The sequence below is a fragment of the Dermacentor variabilis genome, chromosome 3 (assembly GCF_050947875.1).
Source record: "Dermacentor variabilis isolate Ectoservices chromosome 3, ASM5094787v1, whole genome shotgun sequence".
Lineage (NCBI taxonomy): Eukaryota > Metazoa > Arthropoda > Arachnida > Ixodida > Ixodidae > Dermacentor > Dermacentor variabilis.
Genome location: NC_134570.1, coordinates 28,029,051 through 28,055,745, shown reverse-complemented (window position 1 = coordinate 28,055,745; position 26,695 = coordinate 28,029,051). Strand labels below are relative to the sequence as shown.

At 44.3% G+C, this 26,695-nt stretch overlaps 1 long non-coding RNA gene across 1 annotated transcript in view; it reads left to right on the top strand.

Moving 5' to 3' along the window:
- LOC142573920 (uncharacterized) overlaps positions 1 to 25,133 on the top strand; it is a 160,268-nt gene extending 135,135 nt beyond the window's left edge. Inside the window, exon 3 of the long non-coding RNA XR_012826373.1 lies at positions 24,871 to 25,133. This is a non-coding gene — a long non-coding RNA (uncharacterized LOC142573920). The remainder of the gene's footprint in view (positions 1 to 24,870) is intronic.
- Positions 25,134 to 26,695: the final 1,562 nt, after the last annotated feature.

Sequence of the window (26,695 nt, the reverse complement as noted above, 5' to 3'; positions counted from 1 at the left end):
AGAAATTAATGTATAAAAAGGAGAGTATATTTGAAAGGAAAAACGTTGGCGGTAGTGAGTTTCGAACCTATGACCCCACGCTCAATATCCTTGCGCCTTACCCACTGGGCTAAACCAGCGCCCCCCGGATATCAGGCCTGTGCACTCTGCTCTATTTATTTATTGACACGTCTACTTTTATCTTTTTCGCCTGGCCGGTCTTCGAAACGTCGAAAGCACAGTGCATACAAAGCTACCTGCACTACGCACACTTTGAAAAAATCGCGGATCGCTTTGAAGATGAGGCTCGCGCGGGCGCACACTGTGGCCACGTCGCAGTTTGTTTTCAAGACACACGAGCGCCGGCAAACTATCCCTATGGCATCTGCCACAGGCGTTTACTACGGCGTCCCTGATTCGTGTGGCCAACACCGTAGAAGACTCCGCCGTTGGCTCCACTTCCTACGAGTCGGCGGGCGGGGTAGGGCGGGGAGGATATCGAGGCACCCTAGCGGCCACGCGAAAAGGACGACTTTCGCCCTCGCCGGACCCCCTTGCCTCGCGCGCCCCAGGAGAGGGCACACATCTGGGTGGCGTTCCTTGCTCGCGCCCGCGAGATTGAACTGCGATTGAACTGGCTCACCCCCCAACTCTTTCACTCATACGGAACCTCACGGCGATGGCGACGGCAGAAATGCGCATGGAGTATCCATATAATTGCGATCATAACAAAACAGTTGCACACAATCGCGGTCAAAAATCATCGAACTATGTCCAAGTGCTAACAAAGACACGGCAAGAAGTCCTTCTAGCCTCTACAGCATTGACTGCTATGTATGGAACGGAGTATAGGGGTCTCTTATCCGACTTATGGCCTCTCTGAAACGCAGGTTCTGTTGGCGCTGCGTTGGACGGCGGTCGCGCCTAGTGACTTGGACATGAAGTACTACATTTTTATTTTATTTTTATTTAGCATACGTTCGGGTCATTAAGGCATTATAGAGGGGAGTGGTTACAAGAAAAAAAAAGGAAAATTGAACAAACTGGAGTTAATATGTCAAATCAAAACAATATATATATATATATATATATATATACATAAACGAGAACAAAGGGGGTTAACCGAGGGGCCCGATTTTTATTAGTCATATCGTGAGAAGCCAACAAACACTGACACCAAGGACAACATATGGAAAATTACTTGTGCTGAATAAATGAAATAAAGAAAGGATAAATTAGCGGAAATTAATGTGGATGAAAAAACAACTTGCCGCAGGTGGGAGCCGAACCCAGAACCTTCGCATTTCGCGTGCGATGCTCTACCGATTAAGCTACCGCGGCGGCGTTACCCCATCCACTTTCTTGGGTATTTATGTGTACTAGTAGAACCATGGGAGTATTAGCCAGCGCCACGACTCTTAGACCTTGGCGGCGGACGTGGAACGTCGTTTTTGCCGCAGGCGTCACGAGAACGTGATCTTTTTGGGTGAAGGCAACTGGTCAATAAAACCACATATGCTACCTGAAGGCATCAATGTTGCCGGATTCGAGACCCTCGTTATGTAATAAACGAGAAGAAAGGGGGTTAACCGAGGGGCCCGATTAACGCCATTTGTGGAGACAGCAAAGTCAGCCATAGGTTCAAAAGCGCGATGCGTAACAGACGGTACTTGGCCATGAAATGGTTCAGAAAATACAGAAAGAAAATATATGTTCAACCCAGACCACTTTGTGTGTCTGTCGATAAGTTTTTTTCGTGAACAATAACGTCCGCGATGCCAACTCAGTATATCTCATTCAATTTCACGTATCTCCATACCACCTTGGGATCAGTAATAAGCGTTCGCTCCAAGGAAACGAGAAAGGTACTTTTCGTCTAATTGTTTTGTTAGCACTTTGCTTATTTCAGCAAGTATTTTCCTGAATGTCAGTTGTCTTTGTTAGACGGAGGTGCTGGAAAAGGTTATTGTTTTCGTTAATTCACTTGCTGAAATTTGCATGCTGCGGTTGTAATTTGACCTAGCTGGTTCATGGCGCGAAAGTAAGGGGACAATGCAAATTTGCAGTAATCCAGGGTTTATCAGCCTTAGGCTTCCCTGTGAAATGACCACAGGAGGTACATGGAAACTGAGAAAACTAGTCAGCTCATCTTTAAAGAAATCATCAAGGCTGGTAATGTTCATGGCTAAAAAACATCCATCAAACTCAGTCGAAAACAGCGTAAGAATGAACGATGTCGTGTCATAGTTACCACTTTCATGACGATAAATTCTTTGCTGCTGCATTTTTGTTACTTTAAACACTTGAAACCGATACTAGCGACAACCACTTCATGGTCACTAATCCACGTCATGGTTGTAATAGACTTTATAAAGCTGATATGGTCACAAAAAACAAGATCTAGTATGTTAACAAATGACCCACTATACCTTAGGGGAATGAACAAACTGACGCAATTCATGCTCGCTAGTAAGTTCCTCAAGTGTAAAGTATGAGCCAGACATCGAGCGCAAAGTGGGAGCGTGACTTATCCAGTCAATATCGGAAAGGTAGCAGTCATCACAGAAATAAAACATACTAAGCCCCTAAAGTAGCGAATGCTTCAGACAAAGCTTCCAGCGGTTGTACATTGTTACAGTTTGGAGGCCGATAAAACAACCAGCAGCAAAGTGTTGCGCGTCAGACAGTTCAATTTTACACCACACAGCTCGGCACTGAAAGTTCCTAAATGATACTGACACGCTTTTTAATCTGTTATCAATCAAAATGAAAACTACCCCGCCACGCGCATCACAATCTTTGCGACAGACGTTTACCTGACAAGGAAATAGCGTCTGCATTGTAAACGATGTGTTCGAGGCACGATTCGGTACCTAAAATGCTATCGTATTCGTAGTAGTCACGAGGCCCTAAAATGCATCCTTTTTATTTCTTAGGCTCCGAAAGTTTACGACGACAAAGACAAGTTCTTGCTCATTGCACCATTGGCGTCGCATGGGAAGTTTTGGTTGCTATTGCACCGTTATCACTAGATGACTTTTACGCAAATGTTTTGCCTCCCATAAACGTCTTATTAAAGCGAAGCATGAACGTTTTACTGTGCTCCTTCGCAAATGCGACCAGCTCTTTTCCCTTCCAATCAGATGTTCTGTGAGTAATCCTTACTTATCGACAGAGCGGTAGCTCTCTGTTTGCGCGTTTTCACAAGTACATTTTGTTTTTCTTTGAATGAACTGAAGTCTGCTAACATGGGTCATTTCCTTGTGGTAGGAAAACGGCCCATCCTGGGAGCACGCTCAATATCTGTTTTACGTCCCCTGGACACTCAAATTATCTGCACAAACCGATAGCACCTGACGCTTAGAATCTTCCCAAGTCTCGTTTAACGTTTCCCTTAAGCCGCGGAAGACAAACTTGTTTCTACGTGACCTATTTTCAAGGTCATCTTGTTGCCTCACTTTGCCCAACTGTGTCGCTAACGAAGAGTACTCAAATTTCAGCTTGTACAAATCGGCTCCTAACTGTGTTAAGCTACCAACGTCATGTTCAGTCAGGGACATTCGAGCCGTAAGAGAAGTGCCATGAGCTTTTCGTCAGCGACCTTCTGGTTAGCTTTGATGTCCTTCAGCGCTTCAGGCATTTTATTCCTCCGTTCAGGTATTTTCAGCAGTGAGCGTAATGCCTTAACAGTTCTTGCTCCGCTTTGAACGGCCCGATATTTGTATCGACGTCCCCGGAGGACAACAAACGCCACATCAGCATAGACAGTACCGCCCGACAGTTCTGTGCAATTGCCTCAGAGAGACAATGTAAATAAGCGTACACAAGAGTTGAAAGGTTGGGTTTCGGCGCCGTCACATGAGACCAGTCATATCGATAAACTGAATAGTGAAAGTAAGGTATACTGACCTGAACAGCAAGAGACCGCAAGCATCCCGTCCTCATAACAGCACCGAAACACTGACGCGGCTGGCGGAGCAAGCACTTGAATTGTTCACGATCCCATGATGATACGCGTAATGCCAAGGTCAGCTGAGGAAGATGTGGTGGCTGGAAACTAGTGAATGCCGGGCACTGTTCGATGCAGCATAGTGCGTTGTTCCAAGCTTGCGTAAACTGCCGTCGCATGAGACGATTAGCGCCTGCAAAAGCTCGAAAGCAAGGGACCGTAAGTATCCAGTCCTTATGACAGCACAAAAACCCGATCGTCTGACAACATGCTGTTCGGACTGAAATTTCCATTGCGAAGCACGGTGTGACGAAAGCGGTGACGTGAAAATCACCGCGGCTTACACGGGAGCGCCCCCTTCGATTCCAACGCAGTCTGACAACGTAGCATGACGTCTCAGATGCAAGCGGACTGGACTTGCGCTATCTCGGAAGCGTTGGCCAGCAGGTGGCCCAACGCACTCGCTTGCTCGAGAGGAGTTCATAACTTGAAGGACCGTTCAGCGGCGTTCAAGTGGACATCAATGCTTTCGCATTCACAACTAATAAGAAGTGCTTCCGTGTCGTTGGCGTTTCAGTCTTGCTACTGTTCCATGTGCGCTCTCAAAAGTGTGGTCGTAGGTTACCAGAAGTGGAACATCTTCTCCCGCTTTGTCACGTTTCTTGAAGGCCCCCGCCATTTTATTTTTCCTGATGTCCCGTGAATCCGCGTTATTCCTCGCTACCACTTGTTCGAAAGCGCAAGCTCTCTTACAGTTTGTGTGTTCTTTTATTGAATTCACGAGAGACGAGTGACGAAATATACCACGTAGATCAGTATTGTAGCAGTGTAAACACTCCAACACGGCCAACTGGCCTAGCCTACGCAAATTTGTTTTTGCAAAGGTGCTCTTATCCTGTTCAAATGGATAGCGATCTTAAAATAAATAGCCACTGTTCCTGGCGTTGTTGCCAGGAAGAGATTACGTAGAGAAAGTCAGAAGACGCGTCGAGGTAAATTTTGGAAGAAATTAGTGGATCTTTACTGCATACTGTAGTGCGAATCTCAGAATGAATCCAGATGCACCCAAGTGCGTTCCGGCACTCAAAGCCTTAAATACGCTCCTCAGATTGTTAACGACTTAGAAATTGTACGACCGTCTTTGAAAATTGTGGTGCGTCACATCGCGATTTTTTGTGCGCATTTTCTCTCTCATTACTATTTAGTCATTCTGTCACCTTTTATTCCTTTTCCTGACTTGCGCTATATTTAGCTTCCCTGTCCTTGTCTCTCTTCTTTCTCCTTTCGTTAGAAGTTGTGAGGAATATTCATGAAAGGACAATCTGAACTTTTCCATTCATCTTCCACGTAACTTTCTGCAAACTCGATCGACCTCTGTGAGGTCCCTATACAGCGTCAGCGAAGGATACAACTTATAAATCTCTGAGGGCTTTTTGACGGTCGCTTTAAGCTGAAGCTGCTTTTCTTGTATGCCGACTAAATGTTTTCAAAGCTGCGCTGAATGTTCTTGCTCAGTATAGGAGCACCTCCATTACAATGAGTCAGGGTATCATGTTTTGACCACACAGAATAAAAATAGCTTTGGATGTGATTCGGCTAAGCGGTGAAGCCAGGGATAAAAATATCCATTTACACAACTACAACGCTAGCACGCGCTCGTAGGTAGTTGGTAATGCACGATACGAAAATGCTTTAGCACAGAATAACACAGAGGACAATACGCAAATTCACAAGCACAAGTGCCATATGCCTGCAACTCAGCGCTTGTGCCGGTTGTTTTGTGTTTTGCGGCCCTACTTCAATGCAAAAATCCACGTGCTATCGATTTTGTTATCAGTTACAGCCGCCCACGTAAGAGAGGACGAGGAATTCACCACAGCATTATTGGACGCTCAATGCCCGAAACACGACGAGCGGAGTGAACACGTTCCTTTCAACAAATTTCGCGAGTCGCACCTATAATGCTATATGGGGATAGGGCGCTTGTCATATGTACACCGACAAACGCACGCGCACGCACGCAAGCACACACACACACACACACACACACACACACACACACACACACACACACACACACACACACACACACACACACACACACACACACACACACACACACACACACACACACAAGCACAGACACGCGCGCGCGCGCGCGCGCACACACACATACACTAAGAGAGATAGAGAGAAAGACAGATAAGGAGTCAGACAGAAAAAAAACAGAGAAAAACAATGCACAATGGCATGTGCAGCCTAACGGTCTTGAACCTTTTCTGCGGCCTATCAGCATGGCGCAAAGGGGGCTTGCAGAGGACGTTGCACCACAGCTCGTTCTCGTAGGATCGTGCGCTTGGAGACCACCGGGAGGCAAAGGGCAAGATCTTTGCGAAGCGCTCTGAAATCCTAACGAGCCCGCCATTAGGGCAGCGGTGTGAATGTACTCTCATTTCCTGCGAAGCACGCCCATGCCACGTTTAGGAGCAAGAGCCAGTAGCAGATTTCTTTAATGCCGGTGCCTGCCGAGCAGATCTACGCATTTGGCCCGAAGTTGTTATGTGTGAAACGTTGTGAAAGGAAATTTAACTACGGTCACGTAGGTGAGTATAGCGGGAAGGAACAGGACCGCCATGTTATCTTGAGAGTCTACCTTATCTTGCCTAGTGATCGCATTCAGATAGGACAAAAAAAAAAAAGAGAAGAATCAAAGAGAAGACACAGTACTTGCTTCCGGTAACCATTGTTCAGTGTCCCGGCGAGAACGTTCAGTGTTTGCAAAATTTAGCAGTTGTTCAACGCTGCGATATGATGATTCATCTCAGGACAGGCTCATTCGCAGCTAACGCAAACACATTTACAGAAGAAATGTTCTTCAGATCGGCTTCCCTTCAAGCTTCTGCTAAGCAAAAGACCAGGCGATCATCTGCGGCTACCCTTTCTGCATAGCGCTGGGGGGGACGGGAACATGTGCTTCTGTAATTAGGTGTTCGTGTTCACTGCACTGATTTCATTATATGATTTCTGCACTAATAAATTGAGATGCAGCTGCAACAAATAACTGAAACTGCAAGATAACTGCAAGATAACTGCAACCAATATTATTCGCACATAATAAAAAAAAAGAAATCCCACCCAGCCTTATGATTACATCCCCGATTCAGCGCGTGTCATCCAAGTACGCTACAAACCAGGTTCGAAATCGGCTTCAAGCATTTTGATGAGGATATCCTGTGTGAATATCGTGTGATGATATCGTGTGTGTCGTGGAAGGTGAAAAAAAAAGAAAGAAGCAATTGTCAGACAGAAAGAGCTATGTAATCTTATTCTTGAAGCTATAAGTAAAAAAAATGAATGATTGACCAAACAGTGTTGAAAGAATAGCATCTGCTAGTGTGCCACATATTTAATTTACGCTTAATGAGTTCATAAATCTATTGCATTCCAGAGGACAATTTCTTGTTAATCAGGAAAAATGCAATGGCTGGCCGCTCGTTTGCCCTATAGATACCATTGTACAGTGCCTTGAATGGACGATGTTCTGAGATCTTCCGTATCTCGTTGCCCAGTGTGTTCACACATTTTTTTCTAGCGATTCCTTATTTATTGTGCTCCACTAACGCCTGTGCCATTTTAGTAGAATCTATCAAACTTTTCTAATTGATCGCCGCACTGTAAAATAATTTACACCCTTAAAATGAACAAGGGTTGTAAATCTGTTTATAACTCCCAGCCGTACACTCAGAAAAGGGTATAGAGGCGTGAGGTATAGACCGATCTACACCCTTAATAATTTTTAAGGTAGTAAGTTATACTACAGTGCACCGACTGGCTCTATAGTGCGTATAGTTAAGGAGCTCATTGCGCTAGCCGCTTAATATACGTAATTATAATGCTTAATACACGTAATTTACCACAATTAAATGTTATTCCTTTCATTTCTTGAATTTTGCGCATAACCCCCAAACTGAGTTCTCTTTGCCCGTGTATACCTGTAAGAATGGTTCAGCACAGTCAATTATTAGTTACCTCATCCTACGCAAGTTATCTCATGAAAAAATGATATCGCTTCTGAGCCTGTTTGGAAATAAAAGAAGCAATTGGTATCTTCGTCCATTAGACCATAATTTCTCAACACACAGGTTGCAAACCACTACGTAATTCACTTCAGAAGTTTACTAGGAAGGAATATACTAAATGTTCTTAACAACAGTGTTATCTGCCAGCTAGTATTTAAATTACGCTTTCGCCTTGTTAAATAAAAGCTGTAGCACATGCTACACGTCAATGTCTTTGCAGTGACAACTTCTAAACACTTCTATTTTCCCCATGGATTTGAAAACACCGTTTCAGTTTGGGTTAATTTCATATAAATACAAAGTTTAGCAAGTAGAAAATAATACACAAAATCTAGTCCCGAAAAGGTACATCTTGAGCGACCGCTTGTGAATAAACGTATAAATACAAAATATACAACAAAGTAACATGAAGTATAGTAAGCAACCGCTAATAGAAAACTGAAGCATTAATATAAATGTTTCTAAGCCCCACAAAAAAACAAAAAAATATATCAAACAAAGGATAAAAAAAGTGTTCGGTAAAGATAACACATGACTGGATAATTTGATTACAGTTGTAATATTTGAGCCGTTGCCCTTTGAAGGCAGATTTTTGTGCACTGTCATACTAGTCAAGAAGGTGATCAACCAGAGTTACCTATACGGTTATAAACATACCTCGCGTATACGTTTATGGATCACTTAGTTTGTTGTTTACGACATGCACGCATGTAAACACGTGCCTGCGCCCAGATCTACTGGTGCACCTGCACATGTAGGCTGCAACGCATGCGCAGACACGCGTGAGGCTTTATGAAAGAGCACAGAAAATAAAGAAATTGCCTAATGAACATTGTCCGGGAATTCCCGTTGAACACGACGCATAGAAACGCAGGTGGTGGATCTGACAACAAGCAAAGACGGTTATAGTTGATTATATAAACGAGGTTTAGCGTCAACACCGAACTACTTAACCATATTTGTACTATATATGTATATTATCAGGATCAACCTTCATACATGGTTGAACGACTATTGAAGAACGGCTGTATTGCAACTAAAAGCAAGCAGATGCACGACGAATAAGGTTGTGTATTAAGAAGTGCGGAAAACTTCCATCATTCACAGAAACTACTAGCCTGAAGAGAGAGATCATCGGGCTCAGTAGGAATTGTTGCAAATACGAAGATATAGAGAGGATGCGTTGCTTTCATTACTTTCATAGAGCTTCTGTTCAGGGAGAAGCCTTCACCCTGCTTTTGAGTCCGATCCACTTAACCATTGAGGAACAATTAAATAATCTCCCAAACGCGTTATCAGAACGGAAACATGTACTGTTTGATCGGAAATTGAAACCTGATTCATAACCTTCTAGTTCTACTGTAGGAACGTAACGTTGAGAACTTAAATTTTTTTTTCGAAATAATCTTTTAGTCCTGCTATATCCCAACCTCGAAATATACATTTTTGACACTTCGTCATCGGCCAAACATTCAGCATTTGAGTCTATAATTAGGCGGCACATTGTCGTTGCATCAAGGACTAATGTTTTATTCTAACTGTACATGAGGCGTGTGGCGGCTGCACAATCTTCTCATTTGCAGCAAAGCTCATTATGCCGAAAAGGCTTTAAATCATGCTCCCACACATCTGCCACACAGATTCGGTAAGACATTGAGGTTGGTTGTTTTTATCATGACAAAAGTAGTTATTGCGATGCATATTCAAAATGCTCATTATTATTGATGAACGACACAAAGAAAAAATTAAACAATACGTGAATCCAGAATTCGAGAGAAAATACTTTTATCGGCAACACTGCTCGCTTTGAAAGAAGCAACTGAGTTATCAAAGTGATTCTCAAGTCACGATAGAGGAAATTACTTCAAACGCATCATGGTATATTGGCTCCTTATTAGTTTTCCTCAACGCAGGTTATTGCTCATAAGAACAAGTAAAATACGTTTCTTTTTTCACTTTCGTAGATAGTTTGAAACTTGAAGAACTTTCCAGCAACGCGAGCTTCCATACATAAAATGTTTAGCTCGCCCTTTTCGACGTTGCTGCACTTCACAACTTTGATAGTTGCGCATGCGCTGATGGCGGTCGTGCGGTGTTGGGAGCTGAAACGATCTCCTCCTGCAACAACTCCATATGGAGGCTAGTAAAAGCGTCCGGTCAAGAAGTTTTAAAGGAAAGTACCGAAGAGCGAGACTTCCAAAACCCGATCGCCCCAATGTTCAACCGAAACGCTGTGGGTAGGCTTGCTTTTAGGAACATAGCTTTCTCTATTGTTCTTTTTTGCCTCCAACACACTTTATATTACCCTTCCGCACATAAACTTTGTCTCCACTCTCTACTGCTTTGTTTTTTTCTGTGCTTGGCTTGCTTAGAAAAGAAGGATGAATGCTGTCTTTCTAGCGTACCATTTTATCGACTTTTATATGGCCCCCCATGTTTCCTTTTTCTTTCACTCTCCATCTAGGATACCGAGAAGAAACATTTACGAGTAGTAAATGTCTCCACATTTACGGCTCTCAGGCACTGATGTTACAGGGCACTATCAACAGTTTTGGAAACACCAGTGCCATGGGGGAAGCTAAAGAAGGGGTTCCAACAGCTTTTGTTCTTTTATTCTTGATGACACCTCCATGCATATGTTACTCCCTTTACTGCTTCGCTCCTTGCGCTCCTGACAAGGAAGATTGCTTATATAATGGGAATCGAAGAATAAACTGTGCAGAACGAGGAAAAGCAATCATCCTTCTCGGCTCGCAATTACGTGGGCTTCTCGGCATTATATCTCGAGTGCTCTCATGCCACGAGTTTCTAATTCTTCTAGTGTACTTTTTGTCGTCCCTTGTTAGTAGCCTGTTGCGATACTTAAGCATCTAAATCAACTGAAAGAGTTTAGCCTTTCCAAGTTTCAATTACGGAAGTACGTGGCGATTGCTGAGGCACATGCTGGGCGAAACCCAAAGCGAATCCAAGCAAAGAGCCGACATGCAGAGACTTCAGCACAAAGAGAAAGGGGCGGCGAGCGAAAAGCAAATCGCCATGAAACTCTGTGACAAGTACCTCCCGCAACGACCGACGGGCGAGCATGGCAGGTACACTGGCAGTCCTAGCCCCAAGTTAGATCCAGTTAGTTCCAAGACTTTAGTGAGGCGGAAATCAGAACGGCACTCCAAGGACTCAACGGCAAGTCATCCCCAGGACCGGACAAGGTTAACAACAAAACGCTCAAATACCTGGACGACAAATCTGTCACCAAACTCATCGGCTATATGAACAAGTGCTGGAGAGAAGGCCGCCTCCCGGAGCTGTGGAAGAGGTCCAAGGCTATCCTCATACCTAAGCCCGGAAAGCCGTTGAGTTTGGAGAACCTACGCCCAATCTCTCTCACGTCGTGTATGGGTAAGGTCTTGGAACACACCTTCCTGAACCGTATCAACAGCCATCTAGAAGAGACGGAAGCCTACCCCCACACCATGATAGGCTTCCGATCGCGCCTGTCAACGCAGGACGTCATGTTGCAACTTAAGAACCAGATCCTTGATGACAAGACAAGAAACACCAGAGCCGGCCTAGGGAGAGAGCATTCGACAACGTCGCTCACGACTCGATCCTGAAACAAGTGTCTAATGTGAACCGGGGGGAAAGGGCCTACAATTAGATGAGGGACTTTCTGAACGATCGCGAAGCCACGCTGACCGTTGGAGACCTCGAGTCCGAAGAACGAACCCAGGCAAGTGCAGGTACCCTCAAGGGTTGTTATATCTCCGTTCCTTTTCAACTTAGTCATGCTGGGTCTTCCCAGCAAACTACGGGAAATCGAAGGAATGCACCGCGCTGTATACGCCGACGATATAACGATTTGGGTGGACCGCGGCAGTGACGGCAAAATCGAGAACGCCCTACAAACAGCCATTCACAAAGTCGAAGAGTACCTCCAAGGAACGGGCCTCAAATGCTCCCCGAGCAAGTCCGGACTACTCCTTTACCGGCCCACGCGCAGAGGCATGCCACCAAAGAGCTACACGAAACCCCGGGAGTACGAGAAAATCGGCCAGTACAGTTAAGATGGAAACTCAGTCACCAAAGTAAACAAGATCAAAATTCTCGGCATGATCATTGAGGCCAACGGAGCTAACGGCGAAACCGTGAGGAAGATCGAAGGCAAAATCACCAGCGCCACGAGACTCATAAAGAGAATAACCAATAGACACGCGGGCATGAAGGAGGAAAACGTCATTCGACTGATCCACTCTTTCGTTGAGAGCCACATCGCCTACGTAGCCGCCCACCACAACTGGTACATCGCGGAAAAGAACAAGATCAACACGCTCATAAGGAAAACGTACAAGATAGCCCTGGGCCTCCCGGAATCGACGAGCACCAAGCTCCTGACTCAGCTGGGCATACGCAACACCCTGGAAGAAATAGCCGAAGCACAACGCATCTCGCTGCTCGAACGCCTGTCGACCACCACAATGGGAAGGTACATTATGAATACGCTCGTCATAACGTAGCACAACCAGCACGGCCAGAAAATGCAAATCCCCAACAAAATCAGAGACACCTTTACGGTGGCAAGTATCCCAAGAAACGTGCATCCCGATTACAACCGAGGTAGAAGAAAGGCAAGAGCCGAGGCTCTGCTCCGTTCATTCGGCAGGGAGACAAACGCGCGCTTTATCGACGCAGTCGAATATCCCAAAGGCCGAAAATACACCGCCGTAGCCATAGACACAAACTCCAAAATCAGAACCGCATGCAGTGTATACACCAAAAACTCGGAAATAGTGGAGGAAGTAGCGATCGCGCTGGCCCTCACAGAACAGGAATGCGAAGTCGTACTACGCGACTCGCAAACGGCAGTAAAGAATTACGCCAAAGGTAGGATTTCCAAGGAAGCCCTGTCCATTCTGGCCAAAGCGGGCAGATCCAAAACCGCGAGCTCGAGTATCATATGGTTCCCCGCGCACCTCACCACGGAAGACGACGCGCTCCCGAACCTAAACGAGACGGCGCACCGGACGGCGCGTGACATGACCCGCCGCGCCGAACAGGGCAACGACTCTCGCAAGATAACGAGCACTCCTAGCCCAGAACAGGACAGGCTCACCAGATACAACGACATAAACAGTACATATCTAAACGCCAGAAGGATATACCCACTGCCGAGTCCCAAATTGAACAGGAGGCAGGCAGTCGGCTGTAGAGAACTCCAGACGATCACCTTCCCTAATCCATTCCGTCTGAAACGTATGTTCCCAGATAAGCATCAGGACGACTCGTGCAAATTGTGCCAGGAAGGACCAGCAACACTCAAACACCTGCTGTGGGAGTGCAGTGTAGTTATACGAAGGATGGCAGTTGCTCCGGGGACCCTGTCGTCGAGGTGGGCCGCCGCTCTGTGCAGCTCAGACCTCGGAATCCAGACGTGGGCAGTCCAGCAAGCTCGTGAGGCGGCGTTGAGGCAGGGCCTTGACGTTCCCCCGTGGGAGACCTGAACCCGGGTCGCGTTAAACATTGCCGGACGTACAAGAAAGTTGTATCCATCCATCCATACCATTAGGATTACGCCTAGCTCAGTGCACTGCAACAAAGCTGAAATTCACGCCAATGTGTATCCGAGTTCCGATCATATTGGGGAAACCGAAAAGTGTTTTCGCTGTCATCTTCAGCGATGTCAAACTAAGGCAATAAGAGCACTATGGAAATCTGCAGAAGGTGAAATATACGGCATTGAGTATGACACTCGCCACAGGTTTCTGGTTACTGCGATTTAAAAGCCCGAATTTATGTTTTGCACATAGCGTACCGAAAGTAATATCTGCAAATTTTGTTCGACATTTGTTCCCTATGCCATATGAAAATAGAAGCATATAAATTCGCGTAGCAGGGCCCCTCCGCACTTCCCCACTCTACACTCCTCTACACTCCATATTACTCAACGACGCGACCTCCTGCTGACAACTAGATCGAACCTAGACCTCGGAGTTCAATCCCTTTGCGACCAGTGACGTCTCTCGCTTCTTTTGTTAAACGACGGCACTGTGTGCCTGAGTGGATATTATGGCATGAGTCCTGCAGATATCTGCAGTAATTGTTTTGTGACCACAGCATTCACATTCTAACGTCGACTGAATCCAAAAACGCTCATGTAATATGATTTAGGCACACCGCAGGTGGCCGAAGTATACACGGAGGCCGCCTCTACGGCGTCTGTCGCAAACTGTGATATGCTTTAAGGCGTTAAACCTCTCAACTTGACTTAATTTTTTAATTATGCAGGTATTGCTTACTATCTTCAAGATACGTGGATAGCGGCATGAATCGCGAAGCGCTATAGGTGAGAACATTTCAGTGATGCTTAGGTTCCGTCACCATAGTGATATACATGACTGGGAAAACATCTGACCAGAACATCCCTGCGTGAAAGTGCGATGCCGTATGCACAAAATCAACCTAAACAAGTTCCTAACCACTCCATTGTGCTAATCTGTCAACTTTTCACAAGCTAAAATTTGCTAGTGTTGAACTATGTCACACAGATTAGCAAGCATTCAAACGGAACCATTTATCGCTGTATATAAAAATGAAGATACAAACCCGGAATTGAAGGTGCCACCACCAGTGGATGTGACGTCGTTGTAACTGGCACATAAAGTTTTCACAACTTAAATTTTACTAGTGTTGAACTAATTTACATAGCTTCGCAAGCGTTCAAACAGAACTATCGATCACTTGGTGTGAATGAAGCTACAAACCCATAACTAGAGGCGGTACCACCAGTGAATGCCAACTCGTTAACTGCGTATAAATAGTGCGGGCGACATGTAGGCGGCCGGGAAGCCGGCACGGTGCGCAACAAAGGACCCCGTCTAAGCTTTCAGAATCTGCTCTGGGAGCTCGCGCAGTGAAAAAATAAACATTGTTAGGATCCGTGAAAGACCGGAAGAAACAAAGTTAAAACGAAATGAACACCTAGTCACTAACGTCAACATGTATGTGCTTTCCTCCTTAGTTATCGGAGCATATGTACGCGTGCATTGGCGAAAAGTTTCAGGTAAGAGAGCGAGAGAGACGGCTCTTTATTGAAGTCCACAGAATTCTGTCGGCGCATAAGTTGGCGCCTGCAGGCAGAGTAGACGATTCTGTAGGATAAACTTTTCGTTGCATGAGAGCTCAAGCGTGAATGCAGTGCGCGCGTAAATATTTCAAGCACGCTTTTCTCTCTCTCTATCTTTAGTGTATGTTCTCATTTCCTCATTTACGTTTACGCCTGCTAACCTTAATTTGCACAAACGTCCCCAGGCCGAACATTACTTAGGCCGCTTTTATAGCAATCGCTTTGAAAGCACTATATCGATTGAATGCCTTTCTTTAACGTTTACATGCTTGCTCTTAATTATTTCATTTTCGCCCTGAAACTTCATGCTGTAGTATTGCTGCAGGGTATGGCGCTATCACAGCAGCGTTTAAGGTCTATGGGCCGCGCTCGCACACGCCCCACTCAGCAGTGCTGATTTGATGGCGAAAAGAACAAATCGCGAAGCAGCACTGCGTCTTCAAATGCCCTTGTTGTTTGTGAACTGCGTGCATGTAATCAGGGGTCCACTACACAGGAAAGCAGCGAAAATGGTTACGTAGTCCAGTCCGTTAAAGTTGGGAGTAAATATCTGGCTATCAGCTTATTCAGGAGAAGGCAAGTGTCAGAAGTTATTTTATAAAAATATTGGGGTGGTCCGAAAAAACAGTACCTATAAAATAGAATCCGTGACGATTCCTGCGATAACGACGGTGCGGCGTCATCTGAGTCAGTGACAATGGCCACAAAAGAAACGAAGAAAATGAAATAAAAAGAATCTCAAGGAATAAGACAACGAAAAAGGAAAGGAAAAGACCAAATTAACAAAAAACGAAACTAATCTGCCAGAATGGCATGCCGTACTTGTTGATATGTTTACATAATAGAGCGGCGGACAGTGCAAACAAGACACACAGACTAAAAACGGACGACTTTAGAAAATGAAATGAATAGTTGAACGGGCCCTTAAATACATGCACTCTGGTTCTTCTCTCTCTTGTTCTTTTCACCCTCACGTGTCCGCGTGCCGCATCAGGCATCATCTGCTCAGAACGGGACCAGTGGGATCACTCGACCCCTCGTTCGTGGCCTGTCGTTTGGAATGCATGCATGAATTATTCAAAAGTGAAGTGAGGGAGCTTGTTGGTCACTGGACCGCAGGCGGCTACCGTATAATGTTATGATTATATTCCCTGATATTCCGTTCTTATCATACATCACTCGTGGCTGAATGACCAATGCTGATGATAACTTAGGCGGAGCACTTTAAGACTAAGAAATCTCAAATCAAAATGAATTTCTGTGGAGCCGTGACATGAACACAACCAAAGCGTGCTTCCATGTCCATCGTCTAGATACACAAGAACGAGTGTGAGAACATGAGATACCGTGTGACCTTACACTGTGATACCTTCAGACAAAAATAGCCATGATTAGTCGTCTAAAAACAGCGTAATTATCTGATGTGGTTAGTACTGTAGGTCTGCTCGATGATAAAGCGTTTCCCGAGAAAGTGCCTCCACGAGCGACCAACATCGCTCTCGCTTTCCAGGCGGATGAAATCAGGAGGCGAGAACAACTCATGCAGCTGCGAAGCTTAAAAAAATGCAGGAAAACATTTTTGTATTGTCTCTTTCTTTTGGTAAAGTACTTGCCTGCGTATTTTAACATCGTCCTCAAGAAGAAGTCAGCGTGACGCTTATACACCGGTGGACATCCTGTTTCTGACTTCAAAATCTACATGTGACGTGAATTTAATGCTGACGGGAGGCGTGTCATTCGTTAAATCACACTCAGTTTTGCTGGCTTAGCGAATCAACCTGCAATTAAAATGATTCATTTAGAGCACAAGCTTGGAGGGCCGTATTCTGAGCATGTGTCACTGGCGAATTTCTTTTGCGTGTCGTAGCGTCCAACGTGACAAATCAAGGGAGCGACGGGTATCCTGACCACTGGCTTAGCCAATCAACGTGTGATGAAAGTCATGCCCTCGAAAGTGATAGACTAAGAACACATGCCCTGGTTTCGTCGTTGGTCAGCAATGACCTGCCTCAGGGTGAAAAAATCAGGACGGTGAGAGGCATCACTCTTAAACAAATACACTTTTGGGCCGTATCACATACACCTTTGGGCCGTATTATTTCGTTGAGAACGCTGCGCTCCCTATATTCCTGTCGATAATGCTCCGGCATGTTAATAACGCGCATACCGTTCGTGACATGGAAGTACCGTTCTCGCAGCGTTCGAGAAAGGACATGCGGGGAAGAAAGATGCCGATCACAGTTGTGAGGCAAATATACACCCTAAAAGATGCAACTGTTTTAAGAGTGTAACAAGCGCAGAGATTTCAAGAAACGAAATGCAAGCAAGACAGATCGACTGTTGTTGTGGGACAAAACAAGCCTCAAAGGGTGTAAACGTTTGTTAAGAGTTACTGGCGCGAACTTGACGCGCTCTTGGTAGCTGAGATAGAGATTACCAGTAAATACATATAAACTTTCTTTATTCGTGACAATTTATCTCACTTCTGCTTTTGGGCACATCGTGCCGTTTCATGCTCAAGCTTAAATTGAGCGTGCGAACTGCAATGGAAGCCAATTCTATCTGTGTCAGACAAGGACAAAAAGTTCAGGGCTCCCTTGGCGGATTTCGATTGGTCAATGCCTTCAAGTGAAAAGGCCCCAAGGACGGTTTGCAGTTGCTATCTAGCACCATAATATGGGCAGGAGTCTGCAGAAAACAGAGGTAAGAAAGAAACTGAACAAACAGAAAGATACAAGTTCGGAATGTGAGGGACTTCTCGGGCGAGTTGGAGCTCCAACTTTTTGCTCCCAGCTTGTGACTCAATCTGCAGGAAATATATTGTCTCAGTCTGTTAGAAGTAAAAGAAAAAGGTTGAGATTGAGTTAAATTATTTTTCTTATCTCTGGCTGCTTTATTACATGCTTCATGCCTTATTTGTTTCATTTTTTAAAGGAACTTACAGCGACGCTAAACCTCACATACATTGTAGTGCGGACGAAACAGCGGAACTATTTTTGGAGACAGGGCGGTCAGGCTTTCACATTTTCTAGAACTCGAACCACGCAATTGCTGCTGCGTATCTTAAGACTAGCCATTCCATGTTACCACTTAATTGTCACTAATTGAAGGACGAACACTTTAGCGTGTCCAAGCATATGACGTAAACTTATTTCCCTCTTTCTACTCGTACTGCTTCCTCCAGTGCAGGATAGAGAATCAGGCTCAGCCTCATTACCGTGTTTGCCTTTACCTTACAATTTACCTCTCTCTATTTCTCAGGCTCTAAATTTAAGCCGATTGTTGAAAGAAACAAAAAAAAGTTAGTTCTTTTTTTTTAGGATAAATCTTCAGAAAGCAGTTATGTTCACATAATAGACAAAAATTGATGTTTATGATACTGATGGAGGTATTCATGACGTACCCTCAGCAATTGGGGGGCGACTAATATTCATCTATAGCCTCTTGCTATTAGGTATTTAACTATATCAGGTATACTGTGCAAACAAGGCGACAGGCTTCAGTGCCCGACTGTAGGCAAGCTGCTTATTGTCTTCTTTTGAGATTCATCTAAATTCGTACCTTCATTTATCTCCTTTTATACCATCCGTTCCCACTCCCCACATGTATGGTAGCAAACCAGACAAAGTTTAAGCAACCTGCTTGCCTTTCCTTCCTTCTTGCCCTATGTATTTTGGCCCTGTTTTAGTGTATGCATCTGTCGTTCGGTGCCCTAGAAACAATGTGAAATAAGCTCACTCAATAGCGTTCAACGAAAACATATCTGTTTCATTTGGCAAAATTACAGCCGCAGTTTTTCACGAACACAGGCTCATCAGTCTTTGAACATTGAGCCATTACTTTCACGTTATCATATTGAAGCCTTCAAACGTTTATATGTAATTAATAACACCACCTCTGGTCTTTCTAATTGTAACTATGTCACATTTACTAAAGCAAGTTGTACCCGTATAGCTCCCACGCCTTGAACATTGCACGTACTTATGCCCGTGCTAACATATTCAAGCACAGTATTTTCCCACGAACAATAGAGCTTTGGAATTCTCCACCCGATAACATTTGTTCACTATCACAAAAAGACTTTGTAGCTATCACTGGTAAGCACTTCGCTAACATGAAAAGCGCTTTTTTTTATCATTCGTCTTTTTGTGTATATGTGTGCTTTTAATGTGTAATGTATAGTAATGTATAATGTTCCTACTCCGGCTATAGCCCTATATTGGGCTGTAGTATATGTAAATAAATAAAAAACAAATAAATAAATATCTACTACGCCCTCTCTCTACCACCTCTTAATGAATGTTGGCATGGTGTCACACCATTAAAGGGTGCCCTGTGAAACCTTTAAAGGGAATGTAATGTTTCAAGTAATCAGTTTGTTGAATATCTGTACAGCTATTTTAACGAAACGCAATAAACAAAGTGCGATATAGAAAGAAACACATTCAGGAAGACTAAAGGAGCGCCACTATTCATCGTGAATCTTGTCTAAAAGCCTGTACAAAAGAAAAAAAAAGGTCAACCAAACCGCGAAGTATTCGTTGTATCGTAGTTAGACATGTTCAAAAAATTCTGGCGTGTAATGTCTATAAGCAACACATGGTCTCTGAGATACGACGTAGACAAGTACAATAGACTCAGTAGAAAAAGAACTGCGGAAAGAACGTCCGACAAGCAATAACGGCAGAGCTACCGTCGACGCAGAACCAAGACTACGGAACAAACTAGCCAACAATATAAAAACTCGATAAAAGCATTTGATATTCATCAGACAGCTGTGGTGTGTCACTTTCTCTCCTAGCGCTTTGTCACGCTCTATTTTACTCATGTGGATGAAAGAATTCGTCTACAAAACTACGTTAAGACTTCGCGTTTCCGCAGAGCACGCTTAGAAAACGAAAGGGTAGAGCCAAACCACAATGTGTTGATGCAAGCAGTTGTTTCTCTTCTGTACAGCAGCACGAAACCCGGAAGCAGATAACTCCTGGGAATGACGCAACTCGTCTGCAGCCGATTGGTATAAGAAAAAAAGACGCGTTACAGGAAAACGAAATGCCCCAGAACTTGCATCAGTCTGGACCAGCGAATATAAACGAAGACCAGCCGAGATGACTATGTTTGAGACAATAGCAAAGCTAACCAATGCGAAGTCATCGCATCAACCATCTGGGACTGTGGTCGCAGATACTGAAACGTAATGGAGCTTCCTATGTCATTTGCTGGATAATGCAGCGATCATCCACGCACATAAAAAACAAAATAAATAAATAAATTAATAACTGCAATGGCAGTCACACAATAGAGGCCCCTAGAAAAGCCTCCAGCGAAAATGGGCCCTTCATGGTATGCGTGTGGATGCAACGACGACTGGCCGGCTAATGCAAAATTTTTGAGAGTTGGCAAGGAAACACTGTAAGAAGCAAATATGAAATAGCGATGACCGTTAACGTTTCAACATATCTTACAGGCATGTCATCAATCGATCACCCATGCAACGTGAAAAGTCTATCCAGCTATAAGTTTTGGTTCCTGTAAATAGTCTTCGTGTTTATACTCAGCTATGAGATAGAGCCCGCGTTATGCCTAGTCGGCGGGACATCAATGACAGACCCGGAAAATGAGTCAAAGAAGCAAGGTCGAAAATCTACACCTTAGCTACGGCAATGTGAAAGTATTATGACGATAATCAGGGTTGCACTACTTTGAGGATTGCCTCGGCTGACAAATCCCAATAAAGCCCTTCCGAGGGCACGCATCATCATCGTAACTGGTGCAAAGCTCGGCCCTTCAAGTCTCCTCCTCTGATTACGCAATCTCCAGGATTGGCCCAGTTTTCATTACGCCTTCTTAAGAGATCGGCCCAGTTTACCACTACACTTTCTCTGGTATTGCACCACCCACTTTTGTCTACAAGAAAGCTGTCGAAGGATACGAAACACTGGAGGAAGGCACATAAAGGAACGACTATTTCGGCTCATGTGTCAAGAGTATCCCTCTCGTCTTTTCAATCGATTGCCTTCGAACAAACGCGAAAATGCAGAGGTCATGCTCAGTCTGTAAACTAGAAAACAATAACAACAAAAAAGAAAGAAAAAATAACTAAAGAAAAAGAAGTTCAACGCGAGCGGAGGACGCATTGCGGAAGAAAGTCTCAAAGCTTCCATCGTGTTTGCGCCACGAGGCGAAGTTTAACTTTCTGGTTTGTATAAGTCAGACTAAATTCCACGCGTCCTGTGTGATCAGCTTTGCGTTGAAATGAAAGTAATCCTCTTTCAAATTTTTTTGTCCTTTCTACTGCTCTCAGTGGCTTTTTTGAGACCATTCATCTGTCTACGTCGTCGCTTTGCTACTTGTACTTTCCGTGTCCTCCACCCTCATTTCTTCTCTTTTTCGCAGATCTAAATTCAAGTCCTGTCCTCCAGCGACGCCGCTATAGTATTCAGACTGTTCTTCCTTTCTTTCCAGAAATTAGTTTCTTACCAAAGAAAAGCTTCCATATTTTCAAATTTCTTTTTTTTTTGGTAGTCCGTTGCTTTACCTTCCTTCCAAGAATGTGGCCAATTGAGCCGTGATCGAAATAAGCAAGTGTGCTTTGGGATTGCGACATTTAGACGCAAGCAGATCGGTAGACCAGCTAGTCCTTTCATTCTATTTCCTAGCTCGTAACTTGCAGCAAGAAATTAGCGTGTCTCCTATAATTTTGGTAGGCAGTTCGAAGCAAGCTCAGAATAACGAAGGCAGGTAATTGAAGAAATTTATGACGTTTTGATTTCACAACTTTACAATGGGCAGAAAGTAGGAGAACGCGAGAAACACGCGTAGCAGACTCGTATAAACAATCTAAGCGCCCAGCGTCGATTTACATTTATGGCATATATTTTTGATAAAGATTCTTGAAAATTGAAAAGTAAAAAAAAATGCTGGCTCTCCCTTAATCAAGATAGATGTAAGCATGAAATAGCTAACGGCAAAGCAGATTGGTTGGAGTAAATGCTATCCACAATCTTAAAGTGGGTGTAGTGCATGTTCGCAACAGCACACCCTGCCACACCACAGCGCACGACGCCACACAGTGAACTGGTCCACATGGACGCAATAGTTTCCTGTCACAGACAGAACCTCATTGCAAGTCTCGTCTCGGTCAAACCGTCATCCGCGTTGCACGGGACGCTGCCGTTGACGCTTCCCGTGCTCCGGACGCGCCGCGTACCTCATGGACCGCCGGCGCTGAAAAGAGCACACGCAACTCTGTCTCAGCACCAAAAGATGACAACAAACGGTGTAGTGTCCTGTATCTGTTTTTTTAACGCCCCTGTGGGAAATCAAAATTAAACTTTAGTGTGCTAGAGTTAAAGCTTGAGTGATATTGTGAACAAACATTTGCAAAAACTCGGGAGCAATATTTTGCCTAATTTTTTTGGGAAGTAACTAGCGTGCGTAATGCGGTATTGTGGTACTGCCGCGTCGACAAAAACGTCGACATGGCAGTAGTTCTAATCAAACAGCAACATCGCACCACCCCCGGCAAAGCAACCACGGTAGTATAACCGCCTCGTTTCAAAAGAAATGCTCATGCCATCACCGCATTATTCATAACATAACCACCGCCCATCATCATCATAATAATTGTTAGTCCGTCCCACAGCACGAGCCACAGAGTGTGTCCCTAAACGTGTACTGCACGGCCAACCCCAAGACATGTCGCCCCGAAAGCGTCGCAGCTCCAGGCTCATTTCAGCATGACTGAAATGCGCAAACGCAGGTACGTCAGCGGCATCCAAAATACTGCCACAAATACGACGTGTCAGCGATCAAAGGTGACATGAATATAGACACGCCCTCTTCGTCCTGTAGGAAAAAAAATCGCTTAAATGCGGAGGAAAATTCAAAACGTTCGTATCACCCAGTGTTGCAAGGTTCAGCGTAGAAGGCTCTGAAGCGTGCCATGATATAAGGTGACCAAATAAAAGGAAAGTGAACCAAAGTTTGCTGAGGCAGGCCCCGTTGTGACAGGAAGATTGATTGAAGGCTGCCTCTTAGCAAAGGGCGTGCATGGGACACCTCCGATATCTCCATTGTTAGTAAATATGTCTAGATACATCGCCAATGCTGACTTCTCTTTACTCTTACTTCGATTTTGCGAGAAACAGATTTGAATCGTGTTGAGGGGTCATCAGCGAACCCCTACGTGATTTACAATCCAGTTTTCTTTTTTTTTTCAGTCCTCTGTTTCTTTTTCGGGATGGTGAACTTTTATTTCTCTACATCACCGACGCTCGCTCGGCCTCGGCTAATAATAAAGAGATAGCAGAAGAGGGGTATAGGCCATTTGATGATTCATAATTTCGGGAAATTGCCGCAAGCAAAACACGAAACTTGAAGGAAGAGACGACACGAAGTGGTATTGGCAACTGGTAAATCAATGAAACAAACGCCGAGCGTGTATAGATCAGAGACACGTGTGCACCCGAAAAGCAACATCAAAAGCAATAAAAAAAAACACAGCCACCTTAAACAGGGGTGCGACACAAACACTAAGAAAACACTGACAGACTACTTAGGCACCGAACACTTGTGTATAATATGGGAAGAAACAAAAGTTCTTTTTGAGAAACCGCAACTGACGGTGAGCTAACGCAATCACCATCGTTAAAGCGTCGCATGGCCACTGCCTCCAAAATCTCTCTTTCCAGCTAGCAATCTTTCCTGCCGATAACCTCAGTCTTTGAAAACCAAGCAGAGCAGGAAAAGCAACTACTGCAATCAATAGCCAAGTTAGACCCTCCAGCAGCCTCCAGGGAACGTTCATGCTCACACAAGCGAATGTTAATGCGTCTACCGGTTTGTACAATGTAGCATCGGCCGCACTTTAGCGAAATCTTATATGTGACAAAATGGCCAGCTGGAAAGAGAAAATGTAGAAGCAGTGACCATGCGACGCTTTAACGATAGATATTGCGTTGCCTCGTCGTCAGTTTGGGTTCCTCAGAAATAACGTTTGCTTGTTTTCATGTGATACAGACGTGTTCGATGCCTCAGTAGTCTGTTAGCGTTTTCTTAGTATTTGTATCGCATCCCTGTTTAAGGGCGCTCCGTATTTTTATTGGTTTTTACATTGATTTTCGGGTGCACACGTGTGTCTGATCTATAAAAGCTTGGCGTTCGTTTCGTTGAATTATCAGTTGTCAGTACCGCTTCATGCTGTCCCTTCCTTCAAGTCTCGTGTTTTGCTTGCGGCAACTTTCCTAAATCAAATAATAATAGCGGCATAAGCTATTCTGTTGCTGTTGATGAAAAAACCGCTATTATTATAATTTTTCTATAAGACTTTACCCATTGATACCATTTTGGTCTTTATCTCTCTAGGAACTTCTTTCAAAATATGGTATACTGTCGTCACCAAATTAGGTGCCAATAAATTTAAACACAGGCTGGATGTTAAAAGGTATATACATATAGCTACCTGACTAAGAAAGAACCTGGAGAAAAAAAGACCACAATGGCATATATATATATATATATATATATATATATATATATATATATATATATATATATATATATATATAATGCACAACATCACGGCAGTTAGAGATAACAAGGACCGGGAACAGATCACCTTCTAGCTCCTTGCTACATTGTCAGACTCTTTGACATGAACACTGTCTTCAGGTTGGATCTGAAAGAAAAAAAACTAATATCAGTGAAAAGTCATATCAGTAAGTCGTGAACTCGCCTTTCCACAGGCAAGAAGACTGGGATGCAGCCGTCAAGAGCGACGACCTTCAAGTCCAGCTTCAAGCTGTCCAAAGGGCCTGCGACAGGGCTGAAGATCATGTCTTACGCCCCCGGCGCGGCTGCGGCCTGCGACTACAACAACGTAGTCCCGTAGGACGAATTAAAGTTTCTTGTCTGTCTGTCAATCTGTCACTGTGTTCTTAGGAGGCAGTCATTTAAAAGCGTTTTTACCCTTGCCATCAAAGTCAATAACTGCAGGCTCTCAGAGTTACCTTGAGCAGAATAAAAAGTTTTTGCATGACAATGTGTCATGACTAACACGCTTACAGATACGTCGGGTCAAGCACGCCAGCTGCCTTCGAAGCCGCGTGTTGATTACAGCTTCAGATGCTCTCTCACTCTGAAATACCAAGCATTTAGGCCTTGTTTGTTGCATCCTTGATCGTATTGGTAGTCTGGCAATTAAAGAGTGCTGGCATCTTCAGTTGCAACACCCATGCTCGTAACTACGTTTCTTTATTATTGTGAATGATGAGATGATAAATGGCAACGTGGCGGGTCGATTTAATCATAACAGAAAATATTGAATGGGGACGAGACAACCACGAAGGCAGCCATGGACGTAACGTTGCTGCTATATCTTTTCCTTGTGCTGTCTAGAACACGCTTATTGTGTTCCAATATATTTTGTTTTGTTATTTTTTGGGAACTGCCTAATCACTATATCTATGTTGTCCCATCTTCAGCATAGTTTAGTCGAGGATACTGAACAATATTTTTGTTACATCATGACTAAAATGACAAGAACAAGAAATCGCGTTCTCTGGACTATACGCGTGCTCTAAAAAGTGGCTGCACTGTTCCGACGTTCACGAGCCATAACCACCAGGCATCGCGTGAACTGCAAGCTCAGGAATTATTTCCATCGTCCGCTCATCGTTAATTAGCAGGTTACCTCGTAAACCTTCCTGGCGCGCACCACTGGGCGCACAGAGGCAACCACGTGCAGCTCAGAGGCAGCTTGTTCGAGATTGGACACCTCTACGTGACGCTAGTGTCACAGTGTAATTAGAGCCGTAGTCAAGGGAGCAGCAGTTGGGTCATTATAAAGAAAATTTAAGCTGATGAAAGGAGAACGCAAGTGAGGAAAAAGAAAGCAGGTGTGCTCCCGTATACTTCCCAAACTTCATTTTCTCTCTGTTGTGCGTACAGCATTTCTTTCCTTTCTACTTTTATTTTAGTTCCGTCTCTACCTCTTCTCGCCTGAACTTTCGCTGGCCCCACATCAAGGGTCCAGTCGCATGTTCTTCCATAGGACTTTACTTCTTTTATTTGCTTTCATTTTTCTACTTTGGTACCAGTTTCTTCGGCATTCGTTCTTCGCTTGCTGCTTTCATTTTGCTCATCTCAGGTTTGCAAATACATATCTTATCTGAACGCAAAAATCGCCACAAGCAGAAACCACTTCGTTACAGTGACAATATTATAAAGCACGTTTAAATTATCCGAGAAATGAGGCTTATGGTGAGGGTGGGTAGTTAGTTCTCATAAAGTATGCTTCTTGAACATATAACTATAGACCGACATCTCCATTGAGGGTTTTGCATGAGTTGCTATGCCTTTCTGAAAGTCGGTATTGCATGTCAGATTTTGTGTGTACTCGAGCGGTAAAACTGTGTTGTTTGACCCAGTTCGTACTTTCCCCTAATATTTTCTTCATTTATTCTACATTTTGATCATTGTGCATGTCTGGAGTAACCGTCTGCAGCGCTCCTGCTGTTCGGTCTCTATCTTTCTTCTCGCGATTTCTTTTGTTCCTTGCTTCTTTGATCG